We start from the raw sequence: 26,297 nt of genomic DNA on the forward strand, positions 1-26,297 counted from the left end.
AAGACCCAATGCAGCCAAAAATAAAATTTTAAAAAAAATTTTTAATGTTCTATATTAAAAAAAAACTCAGGGATCAAAATATATTGGATCAATGAATGAATGAATGGAATAAGAGACTAAATGAGTGAGTAGTGAGTGAGTAAGTTTATGCTTTGGGGCACAGTAATTATAGAAATAGTATAATATAGGTATGGGTATGACAAGCAATTCTGTGAAGAGGTAGTGAAATAGAATCAAAATCTCCTGAAAATCATCCTACCTATTCCCATTCCACTTTTAGGATTGACCTTTTCCTTATAGATGCAGAGAAGCAGAAAATAGAGAAGGAAATTGTCTACAAGGTAATTATTGAGGAATTTCACCAACAGCCCATTCCCAATGCCCATCATATCTAGCTGACACAGTACACCTGAAATTCCCCCTTTAGAGAGTCATTCCTTTGAGCTCCTTTCCCTCTAATCCTCTTTTAAAAGTACATTAAGAAGTATGTTAACAATGCTTACAATAAATATCAAATATGTACAGTAGAGAAATGGGAGATATGGAGTAAGAAAAGGCTTTTTGATACAATCAGAATGTTCAAAAGTTTGTAGCAAATTTTCCTCCCTTTCCTAATACTAAGAAAAGTACAAATAGCATTAACAGCTTTGAACATTAGATGGTATAATAAAAGATGATCATTTTCATTGTCAAAGAAATGCCTTATACTTCAGGAAATTCTTACTTTATTCGTGTCCAAGTCTAATCTCCCTGGAAAAAGATCATTAATAGCAATTTTTCCTTTCAGACTTTTCAAGGGTCTCTTTTGTTCCTTATACTTTTCCTCAGTGTCAGATGATTCTCCAGCAGTTTCTTCACAGTGATGATACTGCTTCTCCAATTGCTTAGTGAGCATCTGAACTTCCTGATGGTGGCCTTCAGATCTCTGCAGGGAAAAAAAAGAGATAAAACATCCTGATGGTCCATGATTTGTATTTTTCAAAACTATTTGCAAGTTCTACTTATATTGACATTGCAGTAACATTAAGTTACTAAAATAGATGAATGGGGAAGACATTTAAGAAGATTTGACATGTATAAGCTAGTTTTTAAAAAAGAAACAGAAAGGTTTGATATATAAAAATAAGACATTTTAGTGAGTACTGAGAAATAAAACTGTATAATGAATTTTAAGAGAGCAGAGCGTAAAAAATTTGTAACTGTATAATAAACAGACTACTGTGTAGTAGGTTTTACTAACACATTGAATTTAAGCAATACCTATTTTCATCTGAATTTTAGGGTGAAGAGTCATGAAATTTTACTAAAATGATTTGGACATAACAAGGAGATACATCCACTTAAACTTGCTGGATCAATCTTTCGATAGACTTGACCAGTAAATTGAAACAAATGACTGACTTAATAATTTATTTTACTGCACTGACTGAACTGACCAGTGTTTGATCATGATGGAAACATTATCCTCACCACACCACTATTTTTAAGCTAGCATTCGTTGAGCTTACTGAACTGAAGCATTTATCATGTATTAATCCATTTAATCCTTACAACCATTCTGTGGGACAGGAACTAAACCTACCCCAACCCTACCCCCACTCCTGCCAAAATTTACAAATGAAACTGAGGCACAGAGAGCATAAGTAACCTGCCCAAGAGCACACAGTTGCTAATGGCAGAGCTGGGATTCATACCAGTCCTCTTGGCTCTTAACAAACACACTATACTACCTCTACTGTGATAATGGACATCCTCTTCCCTTTTATCACTATAGTAATAAAAATAAACTCAGAGCCACAGAGTTTACTAAATCAGCTAACATCAAAACCCACACCCTAAAACTAATTTGAAAGAGTAACTCATCTGTCAATACACTTACGGACTTCCAAGATTGCTCATTTGCACAAGTCTCCTGAATGCTCTCTTTCACACCTTCCTCTGTGGCTGGTATGGGTTCAACACTGTTGCTGGGAAGAGTAGACAACTGACTGAGGAATTTCTGATAGAGGGATGGCACAGTTTTAGTTTCCCAGCTGAATGAATACAGAGGTCTGTCTAACTCAGGTAATTGTTTTTCCTTATGGACCAAATCTTGTTGACATTTATCCCAAATTTTCTGTCCATCTTTTGGTCCTTCAGAGTGAAAAGTGTTGTCTCTCTCAAAGTTCTTGACCAGGATAGCTTCATCTTTGTCCTAAATATGCCGACGCACATGTTAAACTTCCCATATAGAATTTAATATTGAGACATCTACTTCCCTCCTTTTGAAATATAAGTATAGTCATAATACAAAGCTTCAGGAAAAAAAGGCTCTCAATAGAAATAAAGAGTTAGAGATTCATAAGAGACACAAGGACACACTCAAAAGGGTAAACTAGAACATCAAGAGGTATTAAAATATTATGTGGGGGCAGGTGGGGAGGGCAAAAAAAAATGATGTTATAGAGAAACTACTTTGAGAACATAGGAAATTTAGCTTAGAGAAGCAGCTAACTGAACTGCTCCGGTTTATGGAGGAACTGTTTACAGAATATTTTGAGCTAATAAATGTAGGAATAATGATAGAATTTTAAAACTCAGCATTTTACTTCTCCTAAAAAAATAACTGATTCAGGCAAGGATTGTCAATGAATTCTACGACTATTAAGTGAAAAGCTGGCAGGGAAATTGATATTTTCATAACGATTTAATTATGATTATAGAACATCATTTAATAGTAACAGCTTTGATAATGTAAAAGCATAAATAACTCACATTTCTTTCCCCCAACCTTTCCCTTTTAAGCACCCTGCTTCCACTGTAAACAGGAAAAAAATAAAAGATAATGCTTGTACTTCTCCTTCCCCCCACTTCTCCCAGGAATATTCTGCCTTTATAAATTCGAGTCTTCTTTTCACCTCTTGCCACCTTCTATTCTGAAAACTGTAACAAGTTTAGTTTCTGGGCTTTTTGTCATGTGAAACTGGGAAATAGAAGGGGAGCTAGAGTTGTTGAAGTAATGATGGGTTTGTCTCACTAAAAGCCCAGAAAAAGGAGGTAGAATAAAAGAGCAGTGGAAGAAAAGGTCAGAGCTACATGGACTCCGGAGTGGGAGAGGTTTTCGGAGATGTGACAGATAAGTCAGAGAAGTCAAAAACATGGAAAGTGTTACTGTGAATTACTTGAAAGAGGTGATTAAAAATTGGAATTACTTTAAACTCTGAAAGTAGTTGCTGAATTTTTTTAAGTAGAACTCCTCACATTAAGGGGATCATGATGGGCCTTATTTTACATTCAGAATATATAATAAACAGTTTGGGTCCATGGATTTCAAAGTAAACTTTTACCACTTCCTTGACAGTAGTCCATCTCCCATCCTCCTCCAACATTCTTCCATAAAACTTCCATTTATCCTGTAAATTGCTATCTACTAGGGACAAGGATAACCTCTTCCTTCTAAACCCAACTCATGCCATAATTCTAGATTTCAATGTCCAGTGTAGATGATCCACCAGTTTAGTTTTGTGACTCCTGTGCTTCAGTTTCAATGACTTTCACCTACACCCCTATTCAATCCTTACACCCAACTCCAAAAGCCCAGATGTTGTCAGCAGCAGGAACTAACCCATACCAGAAATTTAAAACTTGAATATTTCACTCTCTAACCACCACCTCCTCCCATTTCTCTCAAAGCTCCATTCCCTCTAACCTTTTCTTTAGTATCACAGAGACCTTCAGATCTGCCTTGCACTTTTTCTCCATACCTCAGAAACTCTTCCAGTCTGCCATGCTGTACCGCTTCCTTTTATCCTCCATAAGAAGAGGACCAATAAACCACTCAACATTTGCCAATTATCATCTGGAGTAACACAAGGTAATAAAAAATCCTGTTTCTTCAAAAATCAATCAAAATTTGTTCTCACCTTCATCATGAAACTGTCTTCTTGTTCTTTCATACTCATATAAGGGGTGAATCTGTTAACACCTGCTAACTTTTTCTCCAAAAGGTCTGCTTTTCCCTCTGCTTTTTTTCTTTCAATCAGATGTACTCTGTGTAAGATATTGGCAGGTAATGATATCTTGAAACCAATTTTCAAATTTCAATTAAAATAATAAAAAGAAATATCCCCCATTTAAAGTATATTAAACATGTGTATCAAGTAAAAATGTATTTCTTATGAAAAAAGCTGTGCAGTTACCCAACTATTTCTAGGGAGAGACAAGAAATGGTAGAGAAATGAAGAGAACAACAATCCAGTGTTAAGTACTGCAGTCGTTCCCCTGGGGGAGGTCAATTTTGAAACCATCCTTTTCAAGAGGAAATTTGAGTATGAATATCTGTCTGCTACTATGGTAATATTGTGATGATCAGGAGGTTCCACATGTGTACAAGCACAGTGGGCCTCTGTATTCGAGGGTTCCACATCCATGGATTCAACCAACCATGGATTGAAAATATTCACAAAGATTCTTTTCAGAAGGTTCCAAAAAGCAAAACTTAAATTTGCCTCACACCAGCAACCATTTACATAGCATTTACATTAGTATTAGGTATTAGAAGTAATCTAGAGATGATTTAAAGTACACAGGAGATGCACATAGGTTATATGCAAATATTATACTATTTTATATAAGGGATTTAGCATCTGCAGATTTTGGTACCCTCAGGGGTCCTGGAACCATCTCCTGTAGACACCAAGGGACAAGGGATGAGGGAGAAATGTACTCCCATTTTAGTAACACTTGCATGGGTTCTTCAACTGAATCCCTGAATGGGGTTGCACGAGGGGTAAAGGAATTAGAAATAATAATACAACAATAGAGAATAGAATATGTAAAAACTTGTTTTATTATCAAATATACAAACAGTTAATTATTTGGTTCTTGTTTTGATTAACCATTGGTAGGTATTGGTAACGTTTTCTACCGTGAGGCTAGGTTAAAGTTTCAGTCCATCTTCCATGCTTTTTATGTTCTCTTCTATCTAAGATTTGCATCCTACAGAATTAGTGAATTTGAGTCAGATCAAAGAAACGATCTGAATTATCTAAAGAGAAAATTTTAATTGAAAAAATTATATTAGAAACATGTAGGTCACACTCAAAATGTCTAACACCTGCAACTGTAGTCTTAGAATGAGAGTAGACACAGAACGGGACAGAAACAACATTTAAAAAATAATAATTCCCAAGAATTTTCAAAACCTGATGAAAGACATCAATTGATAGATTCAGTAAGTTCTGCAAATCCTAAGCAGGATAGATACAAATAAATAAATAAATAAACAAATAAATAAATAAAAGGGACATTTTATATTAATAAAAGTGACAATTCAACAGAAAGATATAGACATCCTATATTAGAATGCAAATAGTTTCAAAATACATAAAGCAAAATTTGAACTAAAAGTGAGAGGCACAAATCCACAATCATAATTGGAGATTTCAACATACCTCTTTCAGTAACCAATAGAACAAAAGCAAAATGTGCTGGGTCTGAAAATTTATTCCCAACTGCACTAAATGCAAAGAGAGGACAGCTAAAGGGGCTGAGGACCAGATACGGCCTAAGAACAATCCTTTGTCCCAAGTTTCCTCCAGAGTTCACTCCATAGGAACAGCTTCCAATTCTCTTCCTCTTCAACATGAACATAAATATGAAAAAAAAGTGTATGGTATGCCACATAACCATCTTCCTTGTTGGCATCAAAGACAAAACAAAAAGTCCAGAGTGACTCACTCTACAGCCGTATTAAAAATTGTGCTGAAGAGTCTGCAATGCTTGGTCAGCTGTTAGGAGTTAAACTATAGACCAACTTCAGGTGGTAGCTTATCACTGAGAAGATAATTATTGAAATGATGAATTTCTTTTAAACAGTTCTTCATTTGAACTTTGTCAGTCTTCTTTTTTCATACACTGCACAACCAGAAAAAAAGGAAATCCTACTCTCCCTCTTGCTAGCCTTTAATTTTAATAATTTCTCAGCCTGAGTAAAGGTTTGTTTTATCACTTAGTTTTAAGATCCTATATAGTTTCTTTTTAAAAGAGATTTTGGAAATGCAAGACCCAGAAGAAACTTCAACCTATTCATTGAGGCAATATATACTAACTAATGTAGAATAGAAACAGCTTCACATCTGAATACACATTCACATCTGAATACAATAGCTTTTCATATTGTATGACTAACTTAAATATTATTCATATTATAAGAGGGAAAATTAATGACTTTTTTTCTCCTCCTATCAACCAAGGGCCCATGATCAAATATCTCCTCTGTCTGTAAACCAATTAAGTAACCACGGGTCTACGAATAAGGCATTGTATAAAGGACAAAACCACACAATCATCCCAATAAATGCAGAAAAATCATTTGACAAACTCCAACACCTTTTAATGATAAAAACACTCAACAAACGTAGAAGCGAATTTCCTCAACCTGATAAAGGACATCTACAAAAAACCCATAGCTAAAAACGTACTTAATTGTAAAAGACTGAACCCCCCCACCACCACCACCTAAGATCAAGAACAAAAGAAGGATGTCTGTTTCTCACGACTTTCTTTCAATACTGCACTGGAAGTTTGAGTCAAGGCAATAGACAAGAAAAATAACTTAAAAGCATCCAGATTAGAAAAGAAGAAGTAATACCTCAACATAATAAAGGCTGTATATGACAAACCCACAGCTACACACAACATCATACTCAATGGTGAAAAGCTGAAAGCATTCCTTCTAAGATCAGGAACAAGATTAAGTATGCCCACTCTTGCCACTTTTATTCAACATAGGTTTGGAAGTCCTAGGCACAGAAGTCAGAGAAGATAAAGAAATAAAAGGAATCCAAATTCAAAAGGAAGAAATAAAACTGTCACTGTTTGCAGATGACATGATACTATACATACAAAATCCTAAAAACACCACCAGAAAACTACTAGAGCTCATCAATGAATTTGGTAAAGATGTAAGATAAAAATTAAAATAAAGAAATCTGTTGCATTTCTATACACTAAATAAACTATCAAAAAGAGAAATTAAGGAATCAGTCCCATTACCACCACATCAAAAAGAAAAAAATGCCTAGAAATAAACCTACCAAAAATTATGAGACACCGATGAAAGAAATTGAAGACAACACAACAGATGGAAAGATATCCCATGTTCTTGGATCAAAAGAATTAATATTATTTAACATGAGCATACTAACCAAGGCAGTCTACAGATTCAATGCAATCTCTATCAAATTACCAATGGCATTATTCACAGAACTAGAACAAATAATTTTAAAATTTGTATGTAAACACAAAAGACCCCGAATAGCCAAAACGATCTTGAGAAAGCAGAACAGATCTGGAGGAATCATGTGCCCTGACTTCAGACTATACTACAAAGCTACCGTAATACAAACAATATGGTACTGGCACAAAAACAGACATGTAGACCAATGGAATAGGATAGCAAGCCCAGAAATAAACCCACGCACTTATGGTCTATTAATCTACTACAGAGGAGGAAAGAATATACAATGGAGAAAAGACAGTCTCTTCAATAAGTGGTGCTGGGAAAACTGGACAGCTATAGGTAAAAGAATGAAATTAGAACATCCTCTAATACCATATATAAAAATAAACTCAAAATGGATTAAAGACCTAAATGTAACACCAGATACCATAAAATTCCTAGAGGAAAACATAGGCAGAATGCTCTTTGTCATAAATCACAGCAATAATTTTTTGGATGGGTCTCCTACAGTAATGGAAATAAAAGCAAAAATAAGCAAATCATACCTAATTAAACTTAAAATCTTTTGCACAGCAAAGGAAACCATAAGCAAAACGAAAAGACAACCTACAGATTGGGAAAAAGTATTTGCAAATGATGTGACCAACAAGGGTTTAATTTCCAAAATATACAAACAGCTCATATAGCTCAATATCAAAAAAACAAAAAACCCAATAAAAAAAAATGGGCAGAAGACCTAAATAGACATTTCTCCAAAGAAGACATACAGATGGCCAAAAGGCACATGAAAAGGTGCTCAATATCTCTAATTATTAGAGAAATGCAAACCAAAACTACAGTGAGGTATCACCTCTCACAGGTTACAATGGCCATCATCAAAAAGTCTACAAATTATAAATGCTGGAGAGGGTGTGGAGAAAAAGGAACCCTCCTACACTGTGGGAACGTAAATTGGTGCAGCCACTATGGAGAACAGTATGGAGGCTCTTTAAAAAACTGAAAATAAAGTTACCATATGATCCAGCAATCCCACTCCTGGGCATATATCTGGAAAAGATGAAAACTCTAATTGGAAGAGATATATGTACCCCAATGTTCATAGCAGCACTATTTACAATAGCCAGGACATGGACAACTTAAACGTCCATCGACAGATGAATGGATAAAGAAGATGTGGTATATATATACAGTAGAATATTACTCAGCCATAAAAAAGCATGAAATAATGCCATTTGCAGCAACATGGATAGACATAGAGATTATCATGCCAAGTGAAGTAAGTCAGAAAGAGAAAGACAAATGCCATATGATATCATTTACATGTGGAATCTAAAAAAAATGATACAAATGAACTTATTTTAAAAACTCACAGGCATAGAAAACAAACTTATGGTTACCAAAGGGTGGAGGAGGGAGGATTAATTATGAGTTTGGGATTCACTGATGTACACCACTGTATATAAAATACACAACAAGGACCTACTGTATAGTACAGGAAACTATAGTAATATTTTGTAATAACCTATACAGGAAAAGAATCTGAAAAAGAATATATATATATATATATATATATATATACCTATATCTATATCTATATCTATATATCACTTTGCTGTACATCTGAAACTAATACAACATTGTAAATCAACTATACTTCAATAAATAAATAAATAAAAGGAAGAAGTAAATCTCTTTGCCAATAACATGGTCTTGTATAGAGAAAATCTTATGGAATACACACACAAACACACACACACAGGAAAACCTATAGGAGCTAATAAACAAGTTCAGCAAGGTTAGCAGGACACAAGATTGACATAGAAAAATCCACTATATTTCTATTCTCTGAAAATGAACAATCCAAAAACAAAATTAGGAAACAGTTCTCTTTCCAATGCATAAATAAGAATAAAATACTTAGAAATGAAGAAATAAATTTAACAAAAAAAATGTAAGACATTCACTAAAAACTGCAAAATATTTTTGAAAGAAATTAAAGACCTAAATAACTGGAAAGATGCCCCATATTCATGGATTAAAGACTTAATATGACAGTATTCCCCAAATTGATCTACATATTCAACACAATCCCTATCAAAATCTCAGCTCCCTTTTTTACAGAAACCAACAAGCCAATCTTAAAATTCATATAGAAAAGTAAGGGACCCAGAGTAGCCAAAACAATCTTGAAAAAAAAACAAAAAGTTTGAGGACTCACATTTCAAAACTTACTACAAAGCTACAGTAATTAGAACAGTGTGGTACTGGTATGAGAATAGACACATAGACCAGTGAAATAGAATTGAGAGTCCAGAATTAAATGAATACATTTATGGTCAATTGATTTTTTTGCAAAATTGTCAAGACAACTCAATGGGAGAAAGAATAATCTTTTCAACATGTGGTGCTGGGACAACAAGTGGATCTTCATATGAAAAAGAATGAATTTGACTACTATACATAAAATAGATAACTAATAAGGACTTACTGTATAGCACAGGGAACTCTACTCAATACTCTGTAATGACCTATATGGGAAAAGAATCTAAAAAAATGTGTACATGTATAACTGATTCACTTCGCTGTACAGCAGAAACTAACACAACACTGTAAATCAACTATACTCCAATAAAAATTTTTAAAAAACAGAATGAATTGGGACGCCCTAACTCACACCTATAGAAAAATCAGTCAAAATGCATAAATCGTACCAATGTTTTCTTAGGTCAGTCTCCCACGGCAATAAAAATAAAAGCAAAAATAAACAAATGGGACCTGATCAAACTAACAAGCTTTCGTACAGCAAAGGAAACCATAAACAAAGTGAAAAGACAACCTACAGGATGGGAGAAAATATTTGTAAATTATGCGGCCGACAAGGGCTTAATTTACAAAATATACAAACAGCTCACAGAACTCAACAACCAAAAAACAAACAATCCAATCGAAAAACGGGCAGAAGACCTAAATAGACATCTCTCCAAAGAAGACATATAGATGGCCAAAAAGCACATGAAAATATGCTTAACATCACTAATTATTAGAGAAATGCAAATCAAAAGTACAATGAGGTATCATCTCACATGGCTCAGAATGGCCATCATTAAAAAGTCCACAATTCATTAGGATTTACACTTAAGATATGAAAAACTATTACATGTATATTTGTCTCCAATAACAAGTTTTTTGAAAAGTCTACAAATAACAAATGCTGGAGAGGGTGTGGAGAAAAGGGAACCCTCCTACACTGTTGGTGGGAATGTAAATTGGTGCAGCCACTATGTAAAACAGTATGGAGGTTCCTCTAAAAACTAAAAATAGAGTTGCCCATATAATCCAGCAATCCCACTCCTGGGCATACATCTGGACAAAACTATAAAAAAGGATGAAATAATGCCATTTGTAGCAACATGGATGGACATAGAGATGATCATACTAAGTAAGTCAGAAAGAGAAAGTCAAATACCATATGATATCACTTATATGTAGAATCTAAAAAAAGCGTACAAATGAACTTATCTACAAAACAGAAACAGATTCACAGACATAGAGAAGAGACTTGTGGTTGCCAAGGGGAAGGGAGTGTGGGGGAGGAATGGATTGGGAGTTTTTGATTAGCAGATGCAAACTATTATACATAGAATGGATAAACAAGGCCCTACTGTATAGCACAGGGAACTATATTCAATATCCTGTGATAAACCATAATAGAAAAGTATATAAAAAAGAATGTATGTATATGTATAACTTAATTTGCTGTACAGAAAAATTAACACAACATTGTAAATCAACTATACTTCAATAAAATAAAAATTTTTTTAATTAGCCAAAATGGATCAAAGACAAAAATTTAAGTACTAAAACAATAACTATTAAAAGAAAACATACGTGTAAATCTTTGTGATACTGGATTAGGCAATGGTTTCTTTGATATAACACCAAAGACACAAGTGACAACAACAAAAAAAAGATAAACTTCATCAAAATTAAATATTTTGGAAACCAGCCTGGAAGTTGCTCAGAAGTAACCTCAAAAAGTTAAACATAGAGTTACTTTACGACCCAGCAATTCTACTCCTAAGACATATACCTAAAAGAAATAAAACATACAGTCATATAAAAGCTCATATAAGAATGCTCATAGCAGCTTATCATAAAGTCCCCTGCAAAGGAAACAACCCAATGTTCATCAACTGACGAATGGATAAATAAAATGTGGTGTATCCTTATGATGGAATATTATTCAGCAATAAAATAATGAAGTACTGATTCATGCTAAACAGTGATGGATCTTGAAATAATTGTGCTAAATGAAAGAAGTCAGACACAGAGGCCGTATATTGTATGTATCATTTCATTCGTATGCAATGTCCAGAAAAGGCAAGTCCACAGAGAAAGAAAGTAGATTGCCAGAGACGAGAGAGTGGAATGGGGAGTAACTCCTAACAGACATGGGGTTTCTTTAGGGGTTGATGGAAACATTCTGAAATTAGAGAGTGGTGATGCTTGCACAACCTTGTGAATATACTAAAAACTACTGAATTGTATATTGCAAAAGGGTGAATTTTAATGAAATGAATATTATATCTCAGTAAAAAATGTTTTTTTAAATATAATTTTGAGTCTGTATTTAAAATTCCATTAGATTTAAATTCTGTGATCAATCAGGATATGAGGTTCATATACTATTTGCAAGCTTATGACAAATGACATTTTTGAAAATAAACTAGAAAATTCCCTACCTTAGAAGGTTTTCTAGTTCTATAATTCTTCTAGTTAGATCCCAGTTGCCTCTTTCAAGACTCTGAATATTGGTGTCTTTCAAAGATTTAATTCTGGTTAGAGAAGCAATAAGTTCTTCTAGGTCCTTGATATCATCTTTCAGGGACATTATGTGGAATGACTGTTGCACATTCTTTTCTTTGTAACTTTCTAGCTCATTCTTCATCTCTTGCAATGAAGTTTCTTTTATGAAAAGTTTGTTTTGAAGATTTCTTAGCTAATGAGAAAGGGAAAGTGTTATTTAAAAATCATTTATAAATTTGGTTTTAGAAACTTCATGATTTTAAATCATTATGAGTATTTGTGTGTGTGTGTGTTAGTTTCTGCTTTATAACAAAGTGAATCAGTTATACATATACGTATGTCCCCATATCTCTTCCCTCTTGCGTCTCCCTCCCTCCCACCCTCCCTACCCCACCTGTCTAGGTGGTCACAAAGCACCTAGCTGATCTCCCTGTGCTATGCGGCTGCTTCCCACTAGCCAACTATTTTACATTTGGTAGTGTATATATGTCCATGCCACTCTCTCACTTTGTCCCAGCTTACCCTATCCCTTCCCCATAGCCTCAAGTCCATTCTCTAGTAGGTCTGCGTCTTTATTCCCGTCTTGCCCCTAGGTTCTTCATGACCTTTTTTTTTTTAGATTCCATATATATGTGTTAGCATACAGTATTTGTTTTTTTCTTTCTGACTTACTTCACTCTGTATGACAGACTCTAGGTGCATCCACCTCACTACAAATAACTCAATTTCGTTTTGTTTTATGGCTGAGTAATATTCCATTGTATATATGTGCCACATCTTCTTTATCCATTCATTTGTTGATGGACACTTAGGTTGCTTCCATGTCCTGACTATCGTAAATAGAGCTGCAATGAACATTTTGGTACATGACTCTTTTTGAATTATGGTTTTCTCAGGGTATATGCCCAGTAGTGGGATCATTATGAGTATTTAAATTATACATTATTATACAATAAAATGAAGACTTCTGAATCTCCTAACAGTAAATTCCAATGTTAAATACATTTTAAAAATCATGTCAAATTGACACATAGGGTTTGGAATAAGTGATTTTATTCTCATCAACATTAACTTTGTTTAAATCTTGTTATAAAAGTAAATTAGACAAATAATGAATTTTATAATTTCTAGCAGAAAAGAAATACTTTATGCTTTGGCTGTGGATGTTTTGTTTTATGATGGGTTGTAAAAGGGAATGTGGTCACAGGCCGCTCTTCTAAAGAGCAGCCTATGTTTATACCACTTGGTTCCTGGCCTTATTTGTGCTGATCAGAGAAATGGGTAGAGGGAAGAGTCAAGAGAAAGAGCCAGGCTTAAATTGATTATATATATATTTTAAGGCAACTAAAGGAAAGAAGAGATCATAAAGCTATAAAGAGAACCAAGAATGATATAAGACATCACATGTCATAAAAGAGCCACCAATGGCTGCCACTGGGGGAAGAGTCCAAAAAGGATTGGAGAGGCAAGGGGCACAGCTGCTGTGAAGTAAGTTATTTAACTCTTGGTAGCCATGTAAAAAATCTCTGCTCTTCTACCTGATAAGTGAAGAAAGTTCACTAGATGAAGAAAATTGAGGCACTGCTGACATTCAAGGGTCAATTATCTTTTAATTTAATCTAATTTGCTCAAATTTCTTAATAGGCTGTGTGTAAACCTGATGAACTAGTAAGAAAGTAAAGTCAAATTTCTTCTTTTTATTGTTATTTAAAAAAAATTTTATTGGAGTATAGTTGGAGAGTTCCCTGTGCTGTACAGTAGGTCCTCATTAGTTATCTATTTTATACATAGTATCAATAGTGTATATATGTCAAACCCAATCTCCCAATTAATCCCACCCGCCCCTTCCCCCTTGGTACCCATACATTTGTTCTCTACATCTGTGTCTCTATTTCTGCTTTGTAAATAAGATCATCTATACCAATTTTTTCAGATTCCACATGTATGCATTAATATACAATATTTCTTTTTCTCTTTCTGACTTTACTTCACTCTGTATGACAGTATTTAAGTCCATCCACATCTCCACAAATGACTCAATTTTGTTCTTTTTTATGGCTGAATAATATTCCATTGTATATATGTACCACATCTTCTTTATCCATTCCTCTGTTGATGGACATTTAGATTGTTTCCATGTCCTGGCTATTGTAAATAGTGCTGCAATGAACATTGGGGTGCATGTGTCTTCTTTTTTTTAATATAAATTTATTTATTTATTTTTGGCTGTGTTGGGTCTTTGTTGCTGCACACAGTCTTTTTATCTAGTTGTGGCGAGTGGAGGCTACTCTTCTTTGCAGTATGCAGGCTTTTCGTTGCAGTGGCTTTTCTTGTTGTGGAGCACGGGCTCTAGGAGTGCAGGCTTCAGTAGTTGTGGCGTGCAGGCTCAGCAGTTGTGGCTCACAGGCTCTAGAGCACAGGCTCGGTAGTTGTGGCGCAGAGGCTTAGTTGCTCCGCGGCATGTGGCATCTTCCCAGACCAGGGCTCGAACCTGTGTCCCCTGCACTGGCGGGCAGATTCTTAACCACTGCGCCACCAGGGAAGCCTGCATGTGTCTTTCTGAATTATGATTTTCTCTGGGTATATGCCCAGTAGTGGGATTGCTTGGTCATATGGTAGTTCTATTTTTAGTTTTTTTAAGGAACCTCCATACTGTTCTCCATAGTGGCTGTATCAATTTACATTCCCACCAACAGTGCAAGAGGGTTCCCTTTTTCCGCACCATCTCCAGCATTTATTTTTTGTAGATTTTTTGATGATGGCCATTCTGACCGGTGTGAGATGATATCTCATTGTAGTTTTGATTTGCATTTCTCTAATAATTAGTGATGTTGAGCATTTTTTCATGTGTTGGTCGGCCACCTGTATATTTTCTTTGGACAAATGTCTATTTAGGTCTTCCGTCTATTTTTTGATTGGGTTGTTTGCTTTTTTGATATTGAGCTGCATGAGCTGTTTGTATATTTTGGAGATTAATCCTTTGTCAGTTACTTCATTTGCAAACATTTTCTCCCAAGATGAGGGTTGTCTTTTCATCTTGTTTATGGTTTCCGTTGCTGTGCAAAAGCTTTTAAGTTTAATTAGGTCCTATTTGTTTAGTTCTGTTTTTATTCTCATTAATCTAGGAGGTGGCTAGAGTGTCCTGCCTATGTTTTCCTCTAAGAGTTTTATAGTGTCTGGCCTTACATTTAGGTCTTTAATCCATTTTGGGTTTATTTTTGTGTATGGTGTTAGGGAGTGTTCTAATTTCATTCTTTTACATGTAGCTGTCCAGTTTTCCCAGCACCACTATTGAAGAGGCTGTCTTTGCTCTATTGTACATTTTGGCCTCCTTTGTCATAAATTAGTTGACCATAGGTGTGTGGGTTTATCTCTGGGCTTTCTATCTTGTTCCATTGATCTATATTTCTGTTTTTGTGCCAGTACCATACTGTCTTGATTACTGTAGCCCTGTAGTATACAGTCATGGAGGCTGATTCCTCCAGCTCCGTTTTTTTTTTCCTCAAGATTGCTTTTGCTATTTGAGGTCTTCTGTGTTTTCATACAAGTAAAAGTTTTTGTTCTAGTGTTGTGAAAAATGTCATTGGTAATTTGATAGGGATTGCACTGAATCTGTAGATTGCTTTGGGTAGTATAGTCATTTTCACAATATTGATTCTTCCAATCCAAGAACATGACATATCTCTCTATCTGGTTGTGTCATCTTTGATTTCTTTCATCAGAGTCTCATAGTTTTCTGCGTACAGGTCTTCTGCCTCCTTAGGCTTATTCCTAGGTATTTTATTCCTTTTGTTGCAATGGTAAATGGGATTGTTTCCTTAATTTCTCCTTCTGATCTTTCTTTGTTAGTGTATAGGAATGCAAGAGATTTCTGTGTATTAATTTTGTATCCTGCAACTTTACTAAATTCATTGTTTAGCTCTAGTAGTTTTCTGGTGGCATCTTTAGGATTTTCTATGTATAGTATCATGTCATCTGTAAACAGTTTCAGTTTTACTTCTTCTTTGCCAGTTTGGATTCCTTTTATTTCTTTTTCTTTGATTGCCATGGCTAGGACTTCCAAAAGTATGTTGAATAACAGTGGCAAGAGTGGGCACCCTTGTCTTGTTCCTGATTTTAGAGGAAATGCTTTCATTTGACTTTGTAAAACAGTATATGCTTTATAACCAGAAAAAAGTTCAGGAATACTCTGTTACTGAATAAAATTACATTAATTAGAAATGCTATAATTCCCAGCAGCAAAGGAGGTACAAAGATCAAGCATTTAAAATTAAATTTTTAATACAGTATGTGTATACGTTGGTGTCTAAAACATTCTGTGGAATTCAAGCAATGAAATAAACCTTATATGTTCTCAAAACATACCTTTATGTATTTTCTAATCATACTGCTATTTAAAAAACACACCCCTGTGAAGCCAGTAATTTTATAGAGAAAGAAAATATGGAAGAGTGGAAAGACCTCAAAATCTGGAGGAACAAGACAGATTGTGGCCAAGACAAATAAGTTAAATTTTCTTACCCGCCTTACATTCTGGTTGTAAGAAATAAAAATAACATATATCAAGGGCCTAGCATAGTGTCTGGCACATATTGGAATATAACTATACGCTAAATTATAAGCATATGCTAAATTGCAGGTGTACACTAAATTGCAGTTTGTGCTCCCTTGGAACTTGAAATTAAGTCATCCAAAAAAGCACTCCACAAACTTTGCTAATTAGCTGCAGAAGCAACTAAAGTGTCTGAAATGGAGCAGGGTGGTGCTCAAACAAGGTCGTGAAGATGAAGTGAAAGATTTGAGCTCAGGCTAAAACCCATTTCTCCTCTTCATTGCCCAGCCACACTGACGGTAAGAACTCTCTGTGCTCATTCTTTATCTACTATTAATCAATTTTTAATATCATTCCATCTCTCATCCTTTATGCCTCACCATGGAAACTCTTCTCTTGTGTCTGATTCAACACTTCTTTTCAGTTGTCATCATATTCCACATGTCACTGAAGCTTTTGACACCATTGGCCATGTTCTTTTGCTGGGTACAGTCATTGGCACTTGGTATCCATTCCCGTTCCTGATGTCTTCTTGTTCCATAAAACTAGAAATAAAACTGTTATTTTCCAGACTCATTTTTGGAGGCTGGGATTCTCTAGGCCAATGATTCTCAAACTTTAGCATGCTTCAGAGTGACCTGGAAGTCTTCTTTAAAAACAGATTGCTAGACCTACCCCCAGAGTTTCTAGTTTGGCCTGGGACTAAGAATTTGGTTTTTTTGTTTGTTTTTTTTTTGTGGTACGCGGGCCTCTCACTGTTGTGACCTCTCCCGTTGCGGAGCACAGGCTCCGGACACGCAGGCTCAGCGGCCATGGCTCACGGGCCCAGCCACTCCTGCAGCATGTGGGATCTTCCTGGACCAGGGCACGAACCCGTGTCCCCTGCATCGGCAGGCGGACTCTCAACCACTGTGCCACCAGGGAAGCCCAAGAATTTGTATTTTTACCAAGCTTCCAGGTGATGTTAATGTTGCTGATCTGGAGAGTAAGTACACTTTGAGACCCATGCTTTATGTAAACTGGGCTGCACCAAAGAGAGATGCATTCTCATTAAATTTAAATTAAAGGAGAAAAGACCATCTTCCCACTGCTATTTCTGCTGGTAAGCAAGTTCAAGGAGAAAAAACATTCTCCTTGGAGAATGGACAGAAAAAGCATTCCATTACCTATTTACCAGTTTTGTGGAAGTTGAGAGGCAGCTGTGGCTGTGCAAGAAATGCTCAATGGCAGTAGCAGCAACTTCTGGACCTTCAGATCTCATCTACAGTGGTGTGTCTTTGAACACATTCATCCAACGCTGGCCCCAGCTCCCACAAAAAGACTTCCCAATCATTTTGTATACATGTAATTCTCTGTATTAAATAATTTTTTTTGGAAAAGTCAGAGTGGTTTCTGTTTTCTGCAGTGACTCCATGACTGATCCTTGGCTTTCATGAAACCATCTGTCTCCTTTTTATCTCCCTACCTAATTTTCTTTCCATTAGTGCCGGTATCAAAGAACAATGCAAACCTGGATGTGACAAATTCTATGTTGTGTTTTGTTTTCCTTAAAATGACCATAAGAGAGGTAAAATTTTTAAAATGAATTTTACAATTTAGAAGCCAGATAAAGCTTCTCAGCGTGAAGAAGAATCTTCAGAATTCAGTAAACTCTTCATGGTCAGCACCATAGCCTCCAGGGTTGCACTGACTTCATCATTTAGATTGCTTTTTAATGCCATTTCCAGCACATGACCAATCTTCTTTATAAAACATTGTTCCATTTCCCCAAAAATATGCATATTAAAAGATGTTCTATAGTTTCGATCCTTGAGCAATCCTCATAGAATAAATATAACCTTCCTACCATAGAGGAAATGGAAATGGCTTATAGTCTATAAAGTTGGGCTTTTAGGATATTCTGGCAAAATTCTAAAGAGAAATCGGTTTTGCAGTATAAAGTAGTGAGGACAGGAGTACTTTAAAAATTATAGCATTATTAAACTAAAACTTCTTAGAATAGAATAGAATCATTAGTGAAATAAATTTAGCAAATTCTCCCTAGAGAAAAAGAGTGAAGTCACTAGTTAAGAGAACTCAGCGTCACTGGTTGATAACAAAATGTTTTAAATCTTTTTACCTTGTACTAAACTCTAGGATCAGATTTTTTACCCCCTTCTTACTTTTCACACAAGTGAAACTTTTACTCCTTGTGTAAAGGAATTATTCTTTTATGGCATTTCTTGAGCACTTCCACTCTTCATTCGTCAGTTTCTATTTATTATCAAAATATGTGATTTGCTTCACCTCTGAGTCTATGTATTACAAATCAGATCCTGTCTTAAGACCTATTTATTTAATCATAAATTAATTTACTTAAAATAATGGGTTAAATATTCTATGAAAGATCTATTTAGAAAATATCTCTTAATAGCAAGATCAAATGTTTAAAAAATGGAAAGTGGGAGCCCCCTGGTGGCCTAGTGGTTAGGATTCTGAGCTTTCACTGCTGTGGCCTGGGTTCAATCCCTGGTCAGGGAACTGAGATCCCGCAAACAGTGCAGTGTGGGAAAAAAAAAAAGTTTAAAATTCATTTATATGTAAATTGATTCATTTAAAAATATGTTAATTAGATCAGAGTCATTTTTTACTCACCCTTTTGTTTTTAACTCTCCCCCTCAAGTCATTTGGTCTGTTCATTGTACTTCTAATGTCTTTCATATCTACCCCTTTCTTCCCATTTATCTTTGTCTTGTTTCAGGGCTTCATTGTCTATCTCATGCACTGTTTGTTGTAAGACATCGTACTTGGTCTTCCCACCTCCAATCTAGCAACCCTCTGAGCCATTCTTTATTCCACAAACAAGTCTTAGTGTCTTCTGTGTTTCAGGCATGTGCTAGGCTCTGGGGATCCTGAGAAGATTAAGAACTCTCAAAAATTTCCCAGCTCACTAGGGAGACCAATTTGGAAACAACTAGAATATACCATAGCAGGTGCAATAACAGTGGTATGAGCAGAACGTTCCAAGAACACAAGTAAAGAATATCTATTCTGCCCTTAGCTGTTTCAGATCGTATAATATCACTTCTCCTCAAAACCCTGTGTTGGGGACTTCGCTGGTGGGGCAGTGGTTAAGAATCCGCCTGCAGGGGACACGGGTTCAATCCCTGGCCCTGGAGGATCCCACATGCTGCAGAGCAACTAGGCCCATGCACCACAACTACTGAGCCCACGTGCCACAACTGCTGCAGCCTGTGCGCCTGGAGCCCGTGCTCCGCAACAAGAGAAGCCACAGCAATAAGCCCGCGCACTGCAACGAAGAGTGGCCCCTGCTCGCCACAACTAGAGAAAAGCCCGCGTGCAACAATGAAGACCCAGTGCAGCCAAAAATTAAAAAAATAAAATAAAATAATTAATTTTTAAAAAAAACAACAAAACACTGTGATGATTCCCCATCAACCTCAAATTCATTATAGCATGTTATTCTGGCTACTTCATTGACTCCAACCTACTTTTACAGTTCTACACCCCTATCTTCAGTTATTTATTTTATTTTATTTTTTGGCCATGTCGCACAGCATGTGGGATCCTAGTTCCCCAACTGGGGATCGAACCTATGCCCCCTGAAGTGGAAGCGCAGAGTCTCAACCACTGGACCACCAGAGGAGTCCTCCTACACCCCTATCTTCAACCTCTATGCCCTTCAAGTTTCACCTTAACTGCCCCTACCTCCAAGAAGCCTATGCTCAGAGTTTACCTGGTATTTCCTTTCATTGTATATGCCTAACTCCCCACCTTCTAATTTTTTTGTGGATGAGAATCATGGTTAATTTATTTTTATATCCTCACCTCCCAAGTGCCTTATTTTAGTAATTTTCACATGGCAGAACCTCAACAAATGCTGAGCTGAAACTTGATTCCTATCAAATGATCCCAATTTCTGGTAATCACAATAATTGCTCACGTCTGTCAGCATTATCTTCATTATTTTAACCAGTAAGTCAGGGGGCTCTCTGAACTGCAGTGGTTCAGCGATACCATGTAAATAATGAATGTCCCCTGGAGTTGTGTGATGCAGTGGTCCCATTTCCCTATACTAGGATATAAGAACTATGTTTTAAGATCTTATTTTTAGTTACCTTATTGTTAGGGTATTTTTAAGATAATGTTAGGTAACAGGTTTCTTGAAAAGTACGTAAGGTAGCATGAGTCTCAGGCTCACACAACATTGATTCTAGATGATTCTAGATCTAGAGTTTAATTTTCCTTTTAATGACCAAACTTTGTCAATTAGTCCTCCAGAGGACTTGACAGTTCTAGTTTTTACTTCCTCTAGATAAACAGTGATTTACAAACTCTAAGATTTAAAAACACTCCTTCATGAGAAAGACAAATATCATATGATAATGCATATATGTGGAATCTTAAAAAAGGGTACAAATGAACTTATCTACAAAACAGAAATCGAGTTACAGATGTAGAAAACAAATTTACAATTACCAGGGGTTAAGGGGGAGAGGAATAAATTGGGAGATTGGGATTGACATATACACACTGTTATATATAAAATAGATAACTAATAAGGCCCTGCTGTATAGCGCAGGGAACTCTACTCAATACTCCATAATGACCTATGTGGGAAAAGAATCTAAAAAAGAATGGATATGTGTATATGTACAACTGATTCACTTTGCTGTACACCTGAAACTAACACAACATTGTAAATCAACTATACTCCAATAAAAATTAAAAAAAAAATAGTCTGACACATGTAGTGGAATATTTAGGAAAGTCCAAAAAAATTACAGCTTATGTAACAAAAAGCTGGCATCGAGCAATATTTTATTGTGATTAAAAAGTCATGACTATATGAATACAAAAAAACCCCAAAACCAACAACAACAACAAAAAACCACCACTCTTGCATTATAGGCATACTTCAGAGATACTGCAGGCCACTGCAATAAAGCAAGTATCACAATAAAGCGAACCACATGAATTTTTTGGTTTCCCAGTGCATATAAAAGTTATGTTTACACTATACTATAAAATGTGCAATAGCATTGTCTCTAAAAAAACAATATACGTACCATAATTTAAAAATACTTCATTGCTAAAAAATGCTAACCATCATCTGAGCCTTCAGTGAGTCATAATCTTTTTGCTGATGGAGGCAATTGAAATTGCCTCCATGCTGATGGCTGCTGACTTAAGCAGGTGGTGGTTGCTGAAGGTTAGGATGGCTGAGGCAATTTCCTAAAATAAGACAACAATGAAGTTTGCCACATCATTTGACTCTTCCTTTCACAAACAATTTCTCTCAGCAAAACTTTTTGAAAGAGTTTTACCCATAGAAATCTTTTTAAAAATTGGAGTAAATCCTCTCAAACCCTGTCCCTGCTTTATCAACTAAGTTTATGTAATATTCTAAGTCCTTTGCTGTCCTTTCAACCATCTTCATAGCATCTTCACCAGGAGTAGATTCTATCTCAAGAAACCACTTTATTTGCTCATCCATAAGAAGCAACTCCTCATCTGTTCAAGTTTTATCATGAGATAGCAGCAATTCAGTCACATCTTCAGGCTCCACTTCTAATTCTAGTTCTCTTGCTATTTCCACCACATCTGCAGGGACTTCCTCCACTGAAGTCTTGAACCCCTCAAAGCCATCCATGAGGGTTAGAATCAACTTCTTACAAGTTTCTGTTAACATTGATATTTTGAACTCTTTCCATGAATTACAAATGTTCTTAATGGCATCTAGAATGATGAATCCTTTTCGGAAGTTTTTCAATTTCCTTTGCCCAGATGCATCAGAGGAATCACTATGGCAACAATAGCCTTATGAAATGTATTTCATAAATAATAAGACTTGAAAGTCGAAATTAGGGACTTCCCTGGTGGTCCAGTAGGTAAGACTCAGCACTCCCAACGTGGGGGACCCATGTTCTATCCCTGGTCAGGGAACTAGATCCCGCATGCATGCCACAACCAAGAGTCCACATGATGCAACTAAGAAGTCCACATGCTGCAACTAAAAGATCCCGTGTGTTGCAACTAGGACCCGGAGCAGCCAAAATAAATAAAATCTTTTTTAAAAATGTTGAAATTACTACCTGATCCATGGGCTTCAGAATGGATGTTGTATTAGCAGGCATGAAAATAACATTAACCTCATTGTATATCTCCATCAGAGCTCTTGGGTGACCAAAAGCAGTAATATTTTGAAAGAAATCTTTTTTTCTGAGCAGTAGGCCTCAACAACAAGTTTAAAATACTCAGTAAACCATGTTGTAAACAAATGGGCTGTCATCCAGGCTTTGTTGTTCAATTTACAGAGCACAGGCAAAACAGATTTGGCATAATGCTCAAGGGCTCTAGGACTTGGGGAATGGTAAATGATCACTGGCTTCAGCTGAAAGTCACCAGCTGCATTAGCCTCTAACAAGAGAGTCAGCCTGTCCTTGGAAGCTCTGAAGCCAGGCATTGACTTCTTTCTAGCTATGAAAGTCCTAGATGGCATCTTCTTCCAATAGGAGGCTGCATTGAAAATTTGTTGGTTAGTGTGGCCACCTTCATCTTGATCTTAGCTAGTTCTTCTGGATAACTTGCTGCAGCTTCTACATCAGCATTTGCTGCTTCACCTTTTATGTTATGGAAACAACTTTTCCCTCAAACCTCATGACCCAACCTCTGCTAGCCTCAAAACTTTTTTCTGCAGCTTCCTCACCTCTCTCAGCCTTCCTAGAATTGAAGAGAGTTAGGGCTTTGCTCTGGATTAGCCTTTGGCTTAAGGGAATGCTGTGGCTGGTTTGATCTCTATCCAGATCACAAGAACTTTTCTCCATATCAGCAATAAGGCTGTTTCACTTTCTTATCACTCGTGTGTTCACTGGAGTAGCACTTTTAATTTCTTTCAAGAACTTTTCCTTTGCTTTCACAACTTAGCTAACAGTTTGGGGCAAAAGGCCTAGCTTTCAGCCTATCTCAGCTCTTGATATGCCTTCCTCACTAAGCTTAATCATTCCTAGCTTTTGATTTAAAGCAAGAGATGCGCAACTCATTCTTCCACTTTAACACTTAGAGGTCATTGTCGAGTTATAAATTGGCCTAATTTTAATATTGTTGTGTCTCAGGGAATAGGGAGGCCTGAGGAGAGGGAGAGAGATGGGGAATGGCAGTAGGTGGAGTAGTCAGAACTCACAACATTTATCAATTAAGCTCGCTATCTTATATGGGCACAGTTTGTGGTCCCCAAAACAATTACATTAGTAACATCAAAGATCACTGATCACCACAACAAATATAATAATGAAAAAGTCTGAAATATTGTGAAAGCTACCAAAATGTGACACAGAGGCATGAAGTGAGCAGATGCTGTTGGAAAAATAGTGCCAATAGACTTTCTCAAAGCAGGGCTGCCACAGACCTTCAATTTGTGAAAAACACAATATCAGCGAAGTGCAATAAAGTGAAACATAATAAAAGTGGTATGCCTGTTATCTTTTACATTAAAGAATCCAAATTTTTGAATAGTTTGATGTTGGATTTGGACATAATGAACCAGAAATATATTCAGAACTTAGCTAAATTTAGGTAACCCCCAAACTCAGATACAGCTTGTTGATAAAAATTGTCAACAAAAGACTTATGTCTAGAATATATAAAGGACTCTAGACTCTCAGAAAACAATCTGATTTAAAAATGGGCAAAAGTCTTGAACAGAAACTTTACCGGAAAGGATATGTGGATAGCAGATAAGCACATAAAAATAGGTTCAGGGACTTCCCTCGTGGTCCAGTGGGTGAGACCCTGTGCTCCCAATGCAGGGGGCCTGGTTTCGATCCCTGGTCGGGGAACTAGATCCCACACGCATGCCGCAACTAAGAAGCCCTCATGATGCAACTAAAAAAAAAAGATCCCACATGTCACAGCTAAGACCCGGCCCAGCCTAAATAAACAAATAAATAGTTTACAAAAATAGGTTCAACATCACCAGCCATTAAGGATATGCAAATTAAAGCCACAATTTGATACCACTACACATATATTAAAATATCTAAAATACAAAATAATGACAACACCAAACACCGGTGAGGATGCAGAGAAACCAGATCACTCATACGTTGCTGGTAGGAGGATAAAATGGTCCAGCTACTCTGGAAAATAGTTTGGCAGTTGCTTTTAAAACTAAATATGCAAATACCATATGACCCAGCTATTGTATTTTGGGGCACTTATCCCAGAGAAATGAAAAATTATGTTCACACAAAAACCTGTACATGCATGTTCATAGCAATTTTATATGTGATAGCTAAAAAACCAACAAGTCAACAAGTGAATGGTTAAACAAACTGTGGTATATACATACCACAATCTCAGCAATAAAAAGGACCAAACTATTGATACAAGGGCTTGAAGAAATCTCCAGGAAATTATGCTGAATGAAAAAGCCAATCTCAAACGGTAACATATGCATGATTCTTTTGTATAACATTTTAAAAACAGCTTTATTGGGGCTTCCCTGGTGGCGCAGTAGTTGAGAGTCCGCCTGCCAATGCAGGGGACAAGGGTTCGTGCCCCGAACCGGGAAGATCCCACATGCCGCGGAGCGGCTAGGCCCGTGAACCATGGCCGCTGAGCCTGCTCATCCGGAGCCTGTGCTCCGCAAGGGGAGAGGCCACAACAGTGAGAGGCCCGCGTACCACACACACACACAAAAGCAGCTTTATTAGGATATAATTCATGGGTTCATCCATTTAAAGTATACAGTTGAGTGGTTTTTAGTATATTCATAGACTTGTGCAGCCATATTGAACAATTTTTTACTTTTTAAATTGAGATATAATCCACATACCATAAAATTCACCCTTTAAAGTGTACAATTCAGTTTTTAGTATATTTGCAGTTGTGCAACCATCACCATGATCTAATTCCAGAACATTTTCATTATCCCCTAAAGAAACCCCATACCTGTTAGTAGTCACTCCCCATTCCCCCCTCCTCCTAGCTCCTGGCAACCACTAATCTGTTCTGTTTCTATGGATTTGTCTATTCTGTACATTTTATATAAATGGAATTGTACAATATGTTGCCTCTTGTGATTGGCTTCTTTTCATTTAGCATAATGTTTTCAAGGTTCAACCATGTTGGAGCATGAATCAGGACTTCATTCCTTTTTATGGCTAAATAACATTCTACTATATGGATATACCACATATTGCATATCTACTCATCAGCTGATGGATATTTGGGTTGTGTCCACTTTTTGGCTTTATGAAAAATGCTACAAAAAAAATGCTACAGTGAACATTCATTTACAAGTTTTTATGTGAATATATTTCTAATTCTCTTGTCTATATACCCAGGAGTGGTATTGTTGGGTCATATGATAACTCTATGTTTAGCTTTTTTAGTATATGACTTTCTTTTTTTCAGTATATAACATTCTTGAAATGACAACATTTTAGAAATGGAGAAGAGATTAGTGGTTACCAGGATTTGGGGATGGGAAGTAAGTGGGTGTGGATATCAAATGGCAATGGGAAGGATCTTTGTGCTGTTAAAACGAACTGTTCAATATTTTGATTGACTGTTTAGAACTTGATACACACAAACACACAAATGAGTACAAGTAAAACTGGGGGAACCTGAATAATATTGGTGGATTGTATTGTATCAATGTCAATATTTAGGCTGTTACATTATACCATAGTTTTGAAAAATTTGGGAGAAACT

General features: G+C 36.2%; 1 pseudogene; it reads right to left on the bottom strand.

Annotated features, from left to right (window-relative positions):
* Positions 1-26,297, bottom strand: part of LOC111173310 (uncharacterized) — a 50,838-nt pseudogene that overhangs the window by 14,170 nt on the left and 10,371 nt on the right.

This window comes from Delphinapterus leucas, chromosome 2 (assembly GCF_059928025.1).
Source record: "Delphinapterus leucas isolate spDelLeu-1000000601 "Yukka" chromosome 2, BTC_Dleu_Yukka2, whole genome shotgun sequence".
Lineage (NCBI taxonomy): Eukaryota > Metazoa > Chordata > Mammalia > Artiodactyla > Monodontidae > Delphinapterus > Delphinapterus leucas.